This window comes from Triturus cristatus, chromosome 6 (assembly GCF_964204655.1).
Source record: "Triturus cristatus chromosome 6, aTriCri1.1, whole genome shotgun sequence".
In the NCBI taxonomy this organism is placed as follows: Eukaryota; Metazoa; Chordata; class Amphibia; order Caudata; family Salamandridae; genus Triturus; species Triturus cristatus.
Window position 1 is genome coordinate 1,206,800,665 of NC_140589.1, and position 18,968 is coordinate 1,206,819,632.

An 18,968-nucleotide genomic window follows, 5' to 3' on the forward strand; every position below is an offset into this window, starting at 1 on the left:
CATGTTGTAGGCAGAGGTGTAAACTGAAAATTCCAATATCTCACAGACATTCATATGCTCACGAGCCAAAGGGGCCCCCACTGCGCCGCAGATGTTACGGTGCCCGTAGGCTGCTGGTCAAAACCCAAAGCACGCTAAGAACACGCGAGTCTTAAACGAGTCCGGGACACACTCAACACGTTTTACTGGGGCCGTCTCGGATCTGGTTGGATTCTTCATACAGTTGTTTATCCCCCGTACTGGGACAAAATTCAGCAAAGTACTCGATTTAGGCAGTTATACTCTACGCACTCGAACTCCATATTAACACAAGTGTACGAGAGTGGGCGTGGTTTATACAGATAGAAAGGGAAGTCTTCTTGAACATTAAAGAGAAGCTTTCCGTCTCATTTTCGACCGGTACCCCTTCCACCATTTGTAAGTACCCCCGGGTCCTCAGCTTTTATGAGTCCCCCCGGGGTGCTGGAAAGAGTTCCGAACATTTGTTTAGTTGATAGTCAGTTTATCTCTGCTGGGAGTGTTTTGCAGCCTTCTCAGCCAAAAACCACCGTGGGTGTTTTTTTTTAGCATTGTTGTGTTATTTTCTTTTTTTCTCAACAAAAATAAACGAATCCAAAGGAGGAGTACAGTAGTGGAAACAACGTAACGGCTGCTGACAGTCAGCGGTTATGTTTATGATGCTACATTGTTTGTGTCAGGTTGGAAGTTACCGGCTTCCGGCTGTGTGGCAGGACGTTCCAGAGAAGTCAGATTCACGTGAGGTACTAGCAAACAGACATCTCGTTTATGCATCTATTTCTGGGAGACCCGGCAGATTCGGTTATTAGTAAGACACCCGGCAGATTCGGTTATTAGTAAGACACGATAGTAGCAGGGTTATACTTTTATAATACAAAAAGGCAATTGTTCTCTACTTCGAAGCACTAAGCTTAAAATATATTCTTGAGAAACAATTATTGTTCTCACCGTTGTAGCAGGTTTTCTGTTGATTATAGTGCTGTTCATTGAGATTTTCGGTATTTTTAGTATAGTTGAAATCATCAAACAGCGGCTAGTATTTCTATCGTATACGTTGACATATGCCTTTTGGTGATTACGTTTTATCTTCACAAATAGTGCACATTATCTGGACTTTCAATTGATTCTCCCCTCTACTCTGTAATTTTGGTCAAGAAAGTCGCTTGGCAGCTTTTTTGTGGCATATTTATATAACGCGAACTCGCCCCGAAGGTATTGGAGCGCTTTACACGAGCACCGTATTTACATTACACATTCAGGCACGGGGAGATTAAGCGATTGTCGTACATTGAGTTAGCGGACTAGCTCCGCGGCGCCTGACGCAGTCTTTCCTCGCTGTTTGCCTGCCCTCCTGACGTCATGGCCAATCGCATTTCGAGGTCGGCCGTGACGTCAGCGGGGCGCGGCGGATCGGAGATGGGAGCGCGAATTCATTACGAGCGGTTGTCTTCCCGCTCGCTCCCCGTGGGCCGTTGTTACCAGCATAATTATATATATATAATAAAGTGTTGTTCTATCACCACTACGTCTCGCCTCCCTCACTCTGCCACTACAAATGGCGACGAGGGTTAATTGATGCTGCTGTACGGCCCACATGGGTAATCCGGTGCCTTGAGCCCCTCGTGCTCCTCCATTGCTGTGGTGCTGCCCCCTGCTGGTCCGCTTGCAGCCACGTGGGAAGTCTTGCGACGCTCGCTCCGTCCTGGTGCTGGCTGGAGTGCTGGATCTTGCTGTCTCCTCTGGTCAGGTGGTGTGCCGTGAGGATCATCCTTCCCTGTCCCACCCAGTGTTCTCCGGTGGGTGTGGGGCCCCACGTGCAGGTGCTTCTGCTGGCGTGGTCCAGGTCTGTGTGCTGAGGATCCAGGTCGTGCTGCCTGCTGTGCCTGTCCGGTGGCTGTCCTCGTGGTCGTCGTCCTCCTGCTGAGTTCCCTGTCCTCCAGCGATGGCCCAGCCGGTCAACATCTGCGTGCCTCCCCTGTTCCTTGATTCTCCTGGTAAGCCGTGCATGAAATAGAAGGGATGGCTACGTGCGTTTGAGAACTATATCGTTTCCATAGACGGCGTGGGATATAGCCCCGAGCGCAAGAAGGCGCTATTGTTCGGACTGCTGGGGAAGGCCGGCCAGGAAGTTTTTGACAGTCTGCCGGTGTTTGTGGACCCTCCTGGGGCTTCCGCCCCTCTGAATGTATATCAAGAGGCGGTCAAGTGGCTTGAACTGCAGTATTCCGAGGAAGGTAACATCATGGTGGGGCGCCATAAGTTTGCTCTGCGGCGACAGGAGGAGGGAGAGACTATTGAGGAGTACATTGCCTGCTTACGCGTTTTGGCGCAAGACTGTGAATTTGCGGAGATGACTGACACTTACATCAGAGATCAGGTGGTGTTCTATTGCCACTCTAAGAAGGTGCAGGAGAGATTGCTATCCTGTAGGAACCCTCCCCTGAAGGATGTGGTGGCCATTGCGAAGGCTGTTGAGCGCTCCATTGTATCGACCAGGGAGCTTGCATGCACGAGTCAGGGTTCGACGGTGTGCTACGTGCAGGACAAGAGCAAAAGTGTGTCACGGACTCCCGACAAAGCAGCAAGTGATAGAGGGGGTGGCAGGAGGCCGTTCGCCTGCTTTAGGTGTGGGGCGCGGGACCATTTGGCTGATAGTAAGTCTTGCCCGGCTCTGACCAAGAGCTGCACGAAATGTAGGAAGGTGGGCCACTTTGCAGCCGTTTGCAAGACAAGGAAACCGGGAGGGAGTGTGAAAGTGAGCTCGGTGAGTGATAGTGATGCGGAGGCGAGTGCGGACATAGTGTTGTCCATTGATGCCGAGGACGGCAGGGTGAAAGGGCCTATTGGCTCAGTTATGATTGGTTCTGTAGAGCTGCAGTTTACGGCTGATTCTGGTTCCCCGATAACCCTGATATCCGACACCACGTTTGATGCGAAATGGCAGGGTGTGCGGTTGCGTGAGACTGATGTGAATCCCAAGGCCTTTGGGGAACAGGATATAGTGATGAAGGGGTTTTTCTGCGATGCACTCACCTTTCGAGGGCGCACTGTGATGACAAAGGTCTATGTGGCTGAGAAAGGGAGAAGCCTTGTGGGGTGGAAGGACCTGGCGAAGCTGGGTGTGATGCTAGTCCCGGGGGCCGACGATCCCATAGTTCTGCGTGATGACTGGGTCGGCTATATACAACCAAGCGCTGTGCATGGGGGATTGGCTGAGGTCATTGGTGAATTTGAGTCCGTTTTCAAGAATGAGGTGGGGCGTGTGAGAGGGTTCGTACACGCCATACAGCTGAAAGAAGGGGCAATTCCGATAAAGCATAAGGTCAGAACTGTCCCTCTCTCTGTCAGAGGGGAACTGAAGAAGGTTCTTGATAAACTGAAGCAGGATGGCGTGATAGAGGAGGCAGGCGCATCAGAATGGGTGTCCGCGATAGTGGTGTCCAAGAAGAAGAGGACAGGGGACATTCGTCTATGTGTGGACCTGCGGTCCTTGAACAAAAATATCTTAGTGAACTGCCATCCGCTGCCCAACATCCAAGAAATCCTGTCGTCCACGTCAGGGTCCAAGTTCTTCACCCTGATAGACCTGAAGTCAGCGTACCACCAAGTGTGTCTCACGGAGGAGTCCAAAAAACTGACCACCTTCATTACCCCGTTCGGAGCGTACAGGTACGTCCGTCTCCCTTTCGGCCTTGCATCGGCGTCAGGTGTCTTCCAGAAGTTGATGGACTTGCTTTTCTGCGACATGAAGGGCGTCGAAGCTTTCCAGGATGACATCCTGATCCACACGAAGGACGAGGAAGGACACCTGGAGCTGCTGGGCACGGTGCTAGGGATCCTGCGAGAGAAAGGGATGACGGTCTCCAAAGACAAATGCAAGTTCATGGAGGGCAGGATAGACTACCTGGGGCACGTTTTGACTCCGGATGGTATTGCGCCCAAGGAGGATCTGGTGAAGGCCATTCGAGATGCCCCATGCCCTGGAGATAAGGATGCCTTGCGGTCGTTCCTGGGGCTCAGCGAGTACTACGCAAAGTTCATGCAGGGGTACGCACTCACAGTGGAGCCTCTTAGGAAACTGCTGCGGAAGAACGAAAAGTACGTATGGGCACAGGAACAACAAGCTGCGTTCGAAGCTGTTAAGATGGCCATTGTCGCGGCTCCAGTGTTACAGCCCTACAACAAGGATCACCGGAATGTCATCACCGTCGATGCCAGCGCCAAAGGGATCGGCGCAGTGTTCTGCCAATTCCAAGGGAAGAAGGAGAGCACTATCGCGTTCATATCCCGTTCGTTGAGCGACGCGGAGAAACACTATAGCACCATCGAGCGGGAGACGCTCGCCTGCGTCTGGGCAGTGGAGAAACTAAAGAATTATTTGTGGGGCAAAGAATTCGAGCTAGTCACGGACCACAAACCATTGATTTATATGATGGACGGCGAAGGCCGCGGTAATGGGAAAGCCAGCTCAAGACTCCTGCGGTTGCTGTCCAAATTGCAGGAATACCACTTCACTATCAGACACATCAAGGGTGGCCTCAACAGCAGGGCGGACTGCCTATCGCGCCTGCCCATCACCGGCGAGGAAGAAGGTTCCCTGGACGACACGGAGTGTGTGGTGGCGTTGGTAGACGCAACGGTGATTTGTGAGGGGTCTATCTCTGAGGAAGAATGGCTGGCTGCCCAGGAAAAGGACGTGACCCTCCGAAGGGTAGTGGACCACATGACGACTCGTTGGCCTCCGGTCAGGAACTTGCACGGGGCACTCAGATGTTTCCAGCAGATTAGTGCGGAGCTTACGATCGAAGACGGCTTCCTGAAAAGACATGAGTTGTTTGTGCCCCCGGAAGGTCTGAGGGACAAGCTGATCAGGATTGCCCACAGGGGTCACCCGGGGAGCACAGCCACAAAAAATCTCCTCAAGCAGTACTACTGGTGGCCGGGGATGTGCAGCGATGTCTGCGGTTTCATTGATAGATGCGGGCCGTGTTTGAGAGCCGACAAACATTGGAAGACGTCAAAAGGGGAACTGCAGATGGTGGACATTCCTGTCGGCCCATGGTGCAAGATTGCCATAGATTTCGCAGGCCCGTTTACCATACTGCCGGATGACTGCAGGCATCTCATCGTCCTCACGGACTACTTCTCCAAATGGATCCACTACAAGTTCGTTAGGGAGGTCACTACGGACCGGGTGATCTCGGTACTGAAGAAAATCTTCGCGATGGAGGGGCAGCCGAAGATCATGGTTTCCGACAACGGTACCCAGTTGGTGTCCCGGCAGATGACGGATTTCCTGGCCAGGCTGGGAATCAAGCAGGAGAAGACCCCACTATACAGCCCAAAGAGCAATGGGCAGGTCGAGCGGATGAACAGGTTCCTCAAAGAAGGTATCCAACAGGCTGTTGCGTCTCAAATGAACGTGAAGGCGTTTTTGGCTGAGAAGGTGCACACTTTCCATAACACGCCTAATGAAGTCACAGGACATACGCCGTTCTATTTAATGAGAGGGAGACGGTGCATGAGCGAGCTTACCCCCAAATTCAATAAGTGGTATGACATGAGGGATGGAACGGAGGATGTACCGGAAGAGGGGTTGAGAGTCAAGGAACGCATAGTGGCCAAGCAGGAGAGCAACAAACTGTATGCTGACGTGGTCAACAGAGCCAAACCAAAGGACATTGCGCAGGGAGATTGGGTACTGGTGAAGAAGCCCTACAAAGTACTGAAAGGGGAATCCGTATTCCAAACCCCATTGCGAGTACACGATGCAACCAGAGGGGCAGTGTGTCTGGAAGGTGGGGGATGGCGTAGCAAGGATGACATAGTCAAGCTCAAAGCTGGACAAGAGGAAATCATCAGGAGGAGTGGTCGCATGCATGAATCCGAGAGCGATGATAGTGTGCTTGAATGGCAAGACAATGAGATCACCGGGGAAAGTATGTGCGATGATGAGGTTGGGGGCAAATCCCCTGCACAAGGCTGGGCCGGAGGCAGAAGCGCACTTACGAGTGGGAGCACAGAGCATGGTACGGGAGGTGCTGAGAGGCAGATGGGCCCAGCCTCCAGACCAGGGAGGTATGGCAGTCACAGCACGGGGAGCCCGGGCCAAAGCGGCACAAGTGTTGGTGGGGTGGCACAAAACCCGTATGTTACTCCTAGCAGGCCGGCACGGCATGTTAGGGCACCTAAGAGATTTGAGGACTTTGTTATGAGATGATAATGTGTTTCACATGTTTTTTGTTGATAAGGGAGATGTCGTACATTGAGTTAGCGGACTAGCTCCGCGGCGCCTGACGCAGTCTTTCCTCGCTGTTTGCCTACCCTCCTGACGTCATGGCCAATCGCATTTCGAGGTCGGCCGTGACGTCAGCGGGGCGCGGCGGATCGGAGACGGGAGCGCAAATTCATTACGAGCGGTTGTCTTCCCGCTCGCTCCCCGTGGGCCGTTGTTACCAGCATAATTATATATATATAATAAAGTGTTGTTCTATCACCACTACGTCTCGCCTCCCTCACTCTGCCACTACAGCGATTTGCCCAGAATCACAGGATGTGGACGCGACCCTGAGGCTCGAACCCTGGTTTACAGCACCAAAATCGTCAGTCTAGCCTACGGACCACACCCTCTCCTCTAAAACCGAAACCGAAATCTGTCTGTCCAATGTAGTGTAAGATGTGTGTCCCTTCGTGGCTTCTTGGTTAAAGGTAGCCTGGTGGTACGTTTATACATTTTTCCTGTTTTGAAAGCAGGACAAAGTGTCGTAAAACAGGAATTTAGCAGCCCACCATATCGCAGCTGTTAAGTGTCAACGTTTTAAATATATTTGTTATATTCACTGCTTTGAGTGGGATGTCAATGGTGAGTGGTCTCTAAGGGGGACGTGGCAAGAGTTAAGGCCCCTTTATAAAAGGTGGGCCAAATACCTGTGAAATAGAATACTGTGCCTCACAAATTCATAAACGGGGCTATTGATCATAACAATAACTGGGATCAGTAAGCACCACACTATGTAGCAGTTTGTATGGCAACTTTTCCCTGGGCCATAAGCAATAATGCTCGTGACTGTAGCCTGATTTTCTGGCTTCTGTACATCCACTGCTTGCTTTTCAACCATTACTTTTTTCTTTTTTGTTAACCATGCCACGAGTATTTTTCCCCAGCTGTCTCCCTTGTGTTCTTTCCTCTTGCACTCCGTGTTGCTCTCTGTTGTTCGTGTGCCTCTTCCTTCCCCATTCTGGTTGCCCTCCTGTACTTCCCTCTGTTGCTTTCTCACCTGTGTGCTTCTCCCCTCACCCCATGTTGCTGTCTTGCTTGTTGCTCCTCTATCCCAACTTTGCCCCCGTGTTGCTTCCCCGTGTCCTTCTCTCTTGCCCTTTGCATTTCCTCCTCACCCCTGTACTCCCCATTGGCTTCTTGTCGGTATGCTTCTCTCCCGCCTGCTCTACATTGGTCTCTTGCCCATTTCTTTTCCTTCACTCACTTGTGCCCCTGTGTTGCTCCAGCCCTCCCATGTTGCTTCCGCTCTCCTGTGTTGCTTCCCCCAACTATTTCAAAACAAGCATTTTCAGTGCAATCTGTCTTGCATTTATGAAAGTTCGAGCTATTTGCGTTGTAAATGATATAGTTTTTGACTTATGTTTTTTGCTTGTAGTGGAGTGGATGTATGTTTGCTATTTGTAGAAGTACTGTATACTGATGCATGGAGTAACATGAGCACAGAAACACATTGATATGGGTACTGGCTGAAGAGCTAACAAATGACATGATGAATTGAGAGCTCTATTATCCCATCTTGTTAGTTCATTCTGGCCTTTGATGTTTCGTGACAACGTGTTTAGTCTCCGGTTACCTTTTATGTTCATTGGCAGTCAGTCTCTAGTTGTGAAGATAAACATCCAGCTTGAACCTGAAAACGCAAATACATGAGTGCAAGCTCTCGGATGAGAAAGCAAAAACCCCGGCTAATCGCCTATAAACAATACAAGTAACACTTAAAGGGAGAAACTATTGCTATCAGAAGGTATAAGTGGACCAAAGGAGCACTGGGAAAGGTCGCAGCCTCTAAGTGCAAAAAGACCTTAACAACAAAAACTTGTTGGCACAGTCAAACGTGTTGGAAAGCGGCATAGGGTATCAGCAATTTTGGACAGTAATGCATTCATCCCATGCCTGGCTTGCCATACAGAGGGATAGGCTAAATAAAACAGACAGAGTGAAGCGCCTCCTGAAGAATTAATAACAGATGTTTCAGAAGTTTTAAAAAACAAAAGTAGTCATTTAATTTGAGAGCTTTTTGCCAAGGAAGCAAACAAGACACACCTACTGCCATTAGGGAAGGCTGTCTGTAAGAGCCGGTTAGCTAACTGAAGACAAGGGGACCATCGTCTTCCCGGTCTTTTTCTATTCTTTGCACAGAATGCTGGCAGGAAAGTTAATGTTTCAACAACAATAAAGGAGTAAATGTAGGGCAGCAGCCACAGCCCCTCTGCAGTGAGAGCTACAGGTTAAGCAACTAAGAAAAGAGGAGGATTTGCATGGCACTGTGGAGAAATAAACCTGAGTGTGTTGAAGTGCAGCGCTCAGCTCTGTCCCTTAAATTGAAAGTGAAAGCGGTGCATTTGATAGATAAATAAAGGTGCTTGGCCATTCTGTGTCGGGAGGTGGGCTGGGTCTGCTTTGGAGGAAATCCCACATACAACATCCAAGCAGACGAGCCCCAAGTGAAAGCGGCGCTATTATTAAGTAAATAAATAAAGGCGTGCAGACATGCTGTGTCAGGAGGTAGGAGGGGTCTGCTTTGGAGGAAAGCCAACAAAAATTTCGAAGCACATGAGCCCACAGTGATTGCAACGCCGTAGATAAAGTTGAGTGGTCGTGCTGAGTCAGGATGTGGGATGGGTCTGAACAAACAACATTGCAGGCACATGAGCCCAAAGTCAAAGCGAAGCTATTATTAAATAAATAAAGGCATGTGGCCATGCTGTGTCGGGAGGTGAAAGGGGTCTGCTTTGGAGGAAAACCAACTAAAGTTTTTGAAGCACACAAGCCCAAAATGATTGTGGCGCAGGTAATAAATAAATGTGTGTGGCCATGCCATGTTGGGATGTGGAAGGGGTCTGAAGAAACAACATTTCAATCTCCGGGGCCCAGGCAATGGAAAGAGAAAGGTAAGGCAGCCATCAGCCGAGCGTGAGTGCTGTTCGAGGGCAGCTAAAAACCTATTGCTTAAAAATGTAATAAATAACATGCAGCATAAGAATCCATGTAACAGGGGCAGTCCATATGGGAAGTTACAACATTTGAAAAGGAGGGACTAGTAAGCTAGTTCACCAATGAAAAGCCGGCATTCAGCCGGTGCTGTGTGGTAAGAGGAGCCAACAGAAAAGATGGGTGGGGCTTGAAGCCCATATTTTGAACACAGCATGTCTCGAAGAGATGGTGTAAGCTCTGCCTATGGAAGACCTAAAAAAACGTTTCTCTACATTTGTTTTCTATTTAGTTACAAATTCAACTTGGATCTGGAACTGAACAGAAAAAATTACACCTCCTGCATTTTGTTGGTGTAGTCCTACAAAATTACATGGGCAGCGGCTGCGTCAAAGGTCTTGGGTGATCATTAGAAACGGGCAGCTTGATGGAGAAAAGGCCCAGGAAAACAGGTGCAGTAGAGGATGGAGGCGGGAAAATAGGTGCCACAAGGAAGGTAGGAAAGAGAATGACTGCTGGAGGTTGGGGTGTGGAAAACAAGTAATGGTGGAGTAAGGAGAGGGAAGGGCAAGGAAACCAGTATCACAGAGGGAGGGTAGTCAGCAGAATGACTGCCATTGGAGGGATGTTGTGTTTTTTTTTCTTTCGTATCTTGAAATCACAAAATCCTGAAGGATCAACCTAGGAGTTGACATCTAAAGACGTGCCTCTCCCCTTCCCTCTTCTCCTGCATTCATGTGCCATACCACGATTGTGTTGCTGCTGACTAAATCCCAAGGACTGCGACCTCCTGCATATATGTAAGGTCTCTTTATGAATGACATAATACTAAATGAGCATTCAAATTATTGAACTTACTACATTGTTAGCTCAGCCTAATCTTTCTATGCCTAAACCAATATTCAGGAATTAGCCTTTACTGGTTGACCTTGGTACCCCTTGCAAGTCAAAGACCTAAACATGAGGTACTTCATTGAGCTTGCAGTAGTCTGGTTTCTGCAATTCCATGGGTTGTGTGGTTGCTCTAGAGGTCACCAGAACCTGGAGAACTCACCTGACAGATGTCTTGAACCAGCTCCATGTACCAGAAAACTTCTGGTGTGTTGATATATATTGTTAAAGGCTTTTCCAATGGGGTGAATCTGAACTCAGTGTTTCAACTGATCAGAACGGACTACTCTCAGGAACTAGCTTACCCAAGATTGTTTTGTAAGTTTGGAAATACCTCCCTTTTAATCTGCTGAACAGTCAAACCAGCACATTCCCACTCAAAATAATAACCAAGGTTGCCTCTGTAAGTAGATAGTTCAGTCCTACCCTATGCCTTCTACCTTTGCTAAAAAATGACTCCAAACTAAATAAAGTTTCCTCGGAGTGCTGATTCTATCTCGTGCACAATCCATCCCACAACAGGTCTGAGGAGAGTTCATTTCTTCTACCAGAAACTTGAGGGATAGTTAGAATCCCCTGCTACTTTGGCCCACACGTTGGTGGGGATACTAGTGATAAGCAGTAACACAGCTTACCAAGCCTGTTGGTTATATCTTGACTACTGATCTGGCCCTTAGCAAGTCAAATCTGTACCATAGAGATTTGACCCACTGTGCTAATCATGTTTTTTTAACATTTTTTTATTTATAAATTTGGGCAGTGCCATATCAAATTCAGATTATTACATATCTGATAGAGACTACTAGCAGCAGGTTGCTTACCTTACAATATTCCCCAGGTGCCAATCTATACCTGGGAAATCTTGAGCAATACCACCCCCTGCCGGTAGGTGGCATCATTCAGCTCTGCATCGGAAGTGATGGGCGTGGGGCCTATATAAGCGCCACATCAGTGCACTGTCCTCTGTTCTTTTAGGACTACCTATTTGGACTTTTTGTCAAAATTATTTTTGAGCTATGTTCCCACTGTGCATTAGAGAGATCCTCTAAAAGACCTTTTAAGTTTAAACCCTGTGGACCCTGTCACAGGCAGATGTCTTTAACAGACCCCTTCCTGTTTTGCTTGTGGTTCCTGAAGCCGGGCCACAACTCCAAGGCCTGCCTAGACTGTTTAGTGAGGAACCCCAAGGCAGTCCAGGAGAATCCCCTGAAGCTCCTGGTTGCCAGACACCGGACAACTCCGCTCCACACTGGTCCAAGAAGTCAAAGTGCTCTTCGATTTTGGTGCGCTGGTCCAAATCATTTGGCGAAGCATGGGAATTATGCCACAAATCTAGACCAGGCTTTACACATGTACTGCGGAGCCTGAGTCTGTGTCCGCTCCGTGCCTCCAGGAATTTCCCGGAGCTGGAGTGACCCCCACCCAGCAAAAAGAATTTTATGAGGCCGAGCCCCTCCATACTTTGGTTGGCTGACCCCCTTAATGTGCTAAAAGGCCCCTTGGGCTCGGCAGGTACCTCAACTGGATTTCCGCAAGCAGGCTCACTCTCCGTGCCAGTTGGGCCCTTGGTATCTGTTCCTGGATCCATATCGGCTCTAGTCGTGACTTTGCAACCTTTCCTGGAGTCTGTTCTAGTGGCACTGTTCCCGGTGGCACCAGCCCCATTGGTATACTCAACTCTGATACACACCGACCACACCAAGAACCTCCAGGTCAGAGACAGTGCCTCCCTTTACTGGACAGGCCCTGTGGGGAATACGATTGGAGTGGATCTGAGGATGCTTATGGTTATCCCGACTCCTCTGGAAAAACCGTTGGCCGAGAATAACTGGAATGAGGAACTGGTGGACGCTAGTGTTCTGGACACCTCTCCTTACAGTGGCATAGTTTCTCCTCCTAGTATGGCTATGGAGGAATGGGCTTCATTTGCCACTGTGGTAAGCAGGGCGGCTGAGGTTCTCAACCTTTCGCTGCCCTCAATGACGGTCAAGACTTACATCTTGACAGTGGTGCTTCAGCCTGGGATAACCTCCATGGGACCTCTTCTCTCCATCAATGAAGTCCTCATTGATGTCCTATTTGGGGACTGGGACAAGCCCTACCCAGGCGTTCCTGTGCATGGACCATTGCCCGCTGCCACCTCTCCACTGCTGCGAATGCAGCTTTCATCACCCAACATCCCACTTCGGAAGCCTGGACGTTCAGGCCTCCACATCCAATGTTAACCCTGGCGTGTTCACTATCACACTACTGAATAGGGAATCCAAGAGGCTGGACACCTTTGGCAACAGGATTTTCTCTTCCACCAGCCCTGCACTGCAGTCAATGAATGCAGCATGGCTCTTTTGCCATTCAGTTTGGGGCACGGGTGCTCAGGTGGTGCCCATGGTCTTGAAGACATCCTGTCTCCGGTATTGCTGAAGGCAGAGACAGAGCAATGTTTAAAATTGATGTATGATGGAACAACCCATGCCGTTACTATGCATGCCTTTGCAACGCGGCCGTTACAATGCAGCTACCATTACCACACGTTCCCACACAAGATTTTACCACGCATATGCCTTTACCACGCATGCCTTTACAACAAATTTCATTGTAGGGCCTTGAATGGTAAAGGCATATGCGTGGATAAGGTTTTAATTTTAAATGTAAGTATTTTACAGTGAAGTATAAACCCTTTTTATGAATAAATAAAAGGGTTTATAATTTGTATAATACTGACATTTTCGTGGTACAGGTATGCATGGTAAATGCATGTGCTTGGTAACATTTTTACAGGCTGGTACAAACTATAAATAATTATATATGAATGTGCGTGTGTGTGTGTGTATATACATATGAAAAACATATATATTTATATATTTCCCTTGCCACCCAAAAACCCATACCCACCCTAAACCGTAAAAATTCCCCTGCCATCCAAAAATCCATAACCACCCTAAACATTCTTGTGCTATCCAAAAACCCATACCCACCCTAAACCCTAAAAATTCCCTTGCCACCCAAAAACCTATAACCACCCTAAAAAAAGCTTTCCTCAATATACATGTATATAAAAACACGTATTACTTACCTTAAATACTTACATTTACTTTTATTACACAAATGCCTTTACCAACCATCCTGCGTGGTAAAGATTATGTGTGGTAATGATAGTTGCGTTTTAACGACTGTGTTGTAAAAGTAATGCATGGTAACGGTCGCTTTGTAATGGCTGGTTCCTGCTTACAATAATCTGTGGACTGGACACGACTGACTCACTAGGTACAGTGATTTTTTGAGGGATGTCCAGGCATCCCTTATCGACGAGGTCTTCAAACTGGGGTGAGGACCCCAGGGGGTCTTAAGTGATCCCAAGGAGGGTTCCTGGCTCTGGCCAAAAGAAGCATTATGCTGATAATAGTGCTTGGTTTTAAGCACTAAGCCACTCTGTAATTGGCCATCCATAACATCTTTTGTCATTTATATCCCTAATGGGAGCATGTGTCAAAAGTTAAGTGACTCCGAATATTACTCATCTTTCCCTTGATTTCTGATATTCACACTGTGGTTTCTTTTACACGTTAACACGTTAGTAAGGCCTGGCTGACCAGAATAGTGTGTTTGGCAATCATTTTTGAATTGTATTTTTAAAAGCAGTAACTAAACCTAACTGGAATGTTAAATACATCTAGACATATTTAAACATTGACAATTTAATAGCATAATTGAGAAAAATTATAGGTGGGTGTTAGTACTGGGATTTCTGGTAGGCTAGGGCGGGCGCCAAAGCCAGGCAGAAACCACCACTCTAGTCAGGGCAAGGAAGTTACACGCCAAAGATAACCCCTGCTCACCCCCTTGGTAGCTTGGCACGAGCAGTCAGGCTTATCTCTGAGGCGATGTGTAAAGCGTGTGCGCGCGCACCCAGCAACAACACCCAAGGCCCACCACAAAGGAAACTCCACACAAGGTATTCTATAAAAATAGCCTTTGTATTATACACAACACATTAGATAAAAACACACACTTTACAATGTGCCAACAGGCACGGGCAGAATTTACAAGGGATTATATGTACAGGGGACAGGGCCAAATGGACCACTGTCAGGAATTAGCACTTTTTAGAAATAACACTTAGAACATAGGAATAAACTGTAGTACAAAATAACATATATAGCACACCACCAGTACTTACTGGTATCAGGTAAGTATCACCTACGCAACCCTAACCACCTTAGGAGAATGTCACGCAGGGAACTAGGACCTCACTAGCACCACCTGTACTAGGAGAAATCAAACAACCACCTAAGTATCACAATACCTGTAGGGGTAAACGCACATTACACATGATGCCTAAAAATACATTCAGCGGTGTAAGGAAGGAAAACACATGATGCATAAAACATTCAGCGGTGTAAAACAAGGCACATGACGCATCAAAATACATTCAGAGGTGCAGGTTAGGAAAACACATGATGCATAAAAATACATTCAGCGGTGTAAAGCAAGGCACATGATGCATAAACACACATTCAGAGGTGCAGGAAAGGACCCATTGCGCAAGAACTCATATGCCACCACCTGTGGCAGTCCCTAGGCCAACTGGCCTTGTCCAGGCTAGGACGCTCTGTGTCCCAGCAAAGCTGCGCCTGCTGCGCAAGCCAAAGGCGTAAGGATCCCAACCTAAACGTTGCAGCTGCCCACTAAGTGCTGGGCAGCTGGAGGAAGGGGCCTGAGACCACAGTGCCTGGGAAAACAAATATGGCAGTTGTGGGAGCCTCGGGGCTCTACACAAACCTTCTCCCACTGGAGCGCACTCGCGCTCGGAATTGAACAATGAGGGGCACGTTGGAGCCTCACAGGCTCGAGAACCAACCAATGCGGGCCCTCGCTGGAGCCTCTCGGGGCTCGGAACACTACGGAAATGCCCCCCTCTGGTGGAGCCTCACGGGGCTCGTAACCACTGCCCCCGCACCCCCAGCACATGCGCGGAGTCCCCCAGCCCTTCTAAACACTCACCGGGCTGTTGCTCTGGGGACTCCTGCGTCGCCTCCTCGTTCTCTGCTCCCGTGGGGGGGGGAAGGACTCCAAGGCTTCCTCGCAACGCGGAGGGGCAGGCACCGACAATGTGCCTCGCGCCCCCTCCGCACCAGCTCCTGCCACACTCCTTTCTTGGGCAGAGTGCCCCGGGGCGCAGGGTAGGCTCCTGCCTGCTCCGGGGCTCTGAGTAGTTGCGACGCTTCTGTAGGAGGCGGGGTAGGCTCCCGCCCTCCTATTCTGAGTTCCGGTTGTCCCGGAGGCCCGCCCTCGGCCTGCCTGACTTCCGGCTGAGGCCCGGCCGCGGCGGTGATTCCCTCGGCAATGAGAGGGGTAGGCTCCCTCGCAAACGAGCACAACGGCGGGGTGGGCACCTGCCGAACCTGGCAGATACCGCGGAATCGCGGGGTGGGCACCCGCTATCGAAATCAAAGCGCTCACAGCGCTATAAAGCCAAACAGCGCTCACAGCGTTATAAAGCCCAAAAAGCGCTCCCAGGTGCTACAAGCAAAAAGGTCCAGTCATCAAGTCTTCCAAGAGCAGGGGGGCAAAGACTGGGCCCAGAGCCAGCTCACAGGGCCCTCCAGCAGGGAGGCAGTCCCCAGTGGCGGTCTCTCCTGGCACCCAGCAGCAGCAGGCGCCCCCTCAAGTGGATCCTGCAAGAGAACAAATTGTAAGGGGACACAGCCCCTTTTTATACAGTAAAAGTCTTTGTCTGAAGGTGCAGGGAAGGGGTGAACCAGTTACAACAGGTTCCTGAGCACTTTGTTTTGCTCAGCCCCTCTCCCTATTCACTGGCAGGGCTAGGGTCATCAGACGCACCACAGGGGCCGGAGCCAGCATTGTGTGGGGAAAGCCCTGTCCCATTCAGGACCCAGGTGTACTCCTCCCCAGCCATCAGTATGCTAAACTCCCCATTCACCACTGGGTGTCTCCTCCTGACTCTGGGGAATCCCTAGCCCGTCACATGACCTCCACCAGCCAATCGCCAGACAAGCCACACATTTCATACTGCACACCGAAGTGCCCACTTCTAGAAGTGGCACTTCCACACTAGGTACATGCACGCCGCACACATCATCGCGCAGCATTCAATCACACGAGTCCGCACATACCAAACTCGGGCCTGCACACCCCACGCATCAGGAACTACCAGGACACATACATTCCCCCATGCATTCCTATGGGAGGGCAGGCCAACCTCACAACACGCACGCACTTTACCCTGGGACACAGTGGTAAAGTGCGCAGAAACCAAAAATCACTACATCAAGTCACCAATAAAAAGCAAAAAGTTTCGGGGTGAACCTGCCAGAAGGGCCGGGTCCAACAGTGGGGCTAGATTTTTTTTAATTACAACGGAGAAAGTTGCATTAAAATGTTTGAAGGCCACTGCCTTATGGACATGCCCTTTGATGGCACTCATCTTTATGGAGATAAGGCAGATCCGGTACTTGAGCGTTTTAAGGGCAGCATGGCCACTGCAGGGTTTTTGGGACTCTCCACGGCCCCACACCAGCCCCATTCTGCCTTTCGCCCCAACCGTGTTTGCAGTAGGGCCTACAAGCAAAGTCCAATTCGGCCTAGCCACCATGGCCAGCAGGCTCCCCAGTCCTTTGATGGCCATGGACATGGCTCACCCAAGCCTTGTGGGACACAAGGCCAGAGATCTTCCTAGTTCACCTCCAAAACACCCCCCATCCACAGCCGCTAAACCCTTTTAATATGCCCTCTCTCCATCATGGGCAACCAGTCGGTGGCAGGATCCTGCACTGCCTGCCCCGATGGTGGTCCGTAACATCTGACAAGAGGGCGGTACAAATTGTTCTGTTCACAGAAACCCCGCATCTGCTATGTCTAGAAGTACAGGCTCTTCTGGCTAAGGGAATTATTGAGAAGGTGCCGAGATCAGAAGTAGTTCATGTTTGCTATTCCAGCTGCTTTCTGTTGCCGAAGAAGGCTAGTCTTCTGCCCTATATTAGACCTATGCCCTCTTAATTACTTCCTGATATAGGAGAAATTCAAAATGCTCACATTGGCTCAGGTTTTTCTGCCATGGACCCAGGAGAGTGGGTGGGAGTGCTGGACTTACAGGATGAAAATTACTATATACCTCTTCTGTCGGCCCACAGATGTTACGTGCGTCTCATGGTGGTCAAAGAGTACTTTCAGTTTGCTGTACTCTCTTTTGGACTTGCTGTTTACAAAGGTTATAGAGGCAGTTGCAGCCCATCTGTGGAGGTTTCCAGTCTTCCCCTATCTTGATGAGTGACTTTTGGAACTGGTCTCGCCCCAGACAGTTATTGCCCACCTCCAAACTACAGTGGACCTCCTGCGTTCGCTGGGGTTTAGCATAAAGATGCCAAAGTTACACCTGACTCCTCCCTGATGCTTCCTTTCATTGTAGTCATTCTGGACACTGTGCAGTTCAGCGCCTCCCCTTTAGACTGGCAAGCCCAGGATATTCAGGCTATGATTCCAATGTTTCAGCTTCTGTTCTGGATTTTGGTGAGACTAACTCAGTCAGTTTCCTGCTGAGTCTCATGGCCTCTGGCATCCTGCTGGTAAATAATGCCCACTGCCATATGTAGGCTTTGTAGTGGCACCTGAAATCCCAGTGAGTCGCAGCACGAGGGGAATCCCTCTAACCTCTTCCTGATGTTGAAGGGAACTGCAAAAGACCTGCAGTAATTGCTGACTAACCGCAATTGGGTCAGCAGCAGACACATCTCCTTTCCCCACCCAGACCTCACAGCAGTGACAGAAGCCTCCCTTCTGGGTTGGGGTGGCTATTTGAGAGAGTCAAGTCAAGTCAATAAGGCTTTATTCGACAGACAATGTCTTTAAAAGCATAACATTAAAAAAAACATAGTACATCAATAAGAATTTAAAACATTTGCTCAAGTTTAGACAAAGATCAACCATAAATGTGTAAATACATATTAAACATATTGATCTAGCCTTTTTGATCTAATGGACCAAGTCCATGATAAAAACTTTGAAACACCGCAAACAAACAAAGGTTGTGTGTCTGACATTAAGATGCGGAGTGCCTCATTACAATGCCTAGTGCCTAACAGTCTGCAAATTGGTTTCAGCCAACTTTTCCGTGGAAATGCATATGCCGGACAGGCAAACAGAATATGGGCAACAGTTTCTACTTTATTTTTACAGATAGGACAGTACGGTGTTGTTTGGAATGGGGGTTTCCAGCGGGCAGTAAATGCACACACTGGAAGAATCCCCACCCTAAATTTAAAATACAAAGCCCTATCTGCAGGTTTCCAGACAAAGTCTAGATAAGGTTCTCGAAATGCCACGTCTTTTATTTTTTAAAAGTCCGCCTTTAACCTGCCAGGATTAGATTCAGAGGTATTTGAGAGAGGTAGAGATCAGAGTACTCCCGTCTCTGACTGAGTCTCAGCTTCACATCAACATGTTGGAGATGAGAGTAATCCAGCTGGCATAGAAAGCCTTCCTACCTTCCATCAAGAGGAAGCTGGCTAGGTATTTATGGACAACACCACTGCAATGTGGAACTGCAACAAGCAGGGTGGGCTGGAGTTGTGGACCCTGTGCCAAGAGGCCTCAAGTGTCTAAGACATGGCGGGAACATCAGGACATTTTTCTAGTCTTAAAGCACCTGGCAGGCTCTCTGTACACCAGGATGGACAAACTACACCATCAATGTACAGCAAATCATATATGGTGTCTCCGTCTGTAAGTGGTGCAAAGTCTCTTCAGTGAATGCGGAGAACCTTGGTTAAATCTGTTCGCCATCACCAAGAATGCGCAATGTCAGCACTTCTGCACAGAGGCGGCTCTTACT

At 49.1% G+C, this 18,968-nt stretch overlaps 1 protein-coding gene across 1 annotated transcript in view; it reads left to right on the plus strand.

Moving 5' to 3' along the window:
- Window positions 1-705: 705 nt before the first annotated feature.
- The window catches only part of LOC146821170 (N-acylneuraminate-9-phosphatase-like), an 80,453-nt gene continuing 62,190 nt past the window's right edge, over window positions 706-18,968 (plus strand). The window contains exon 1 of the mRNA XM_085609330.1: window positions 706-761. The gene's annotated coding sequence lies outside the window, so the exon portion shown is untranslated. The remainder of the gene's footprint in view (window positions 762-18,968) is intronic.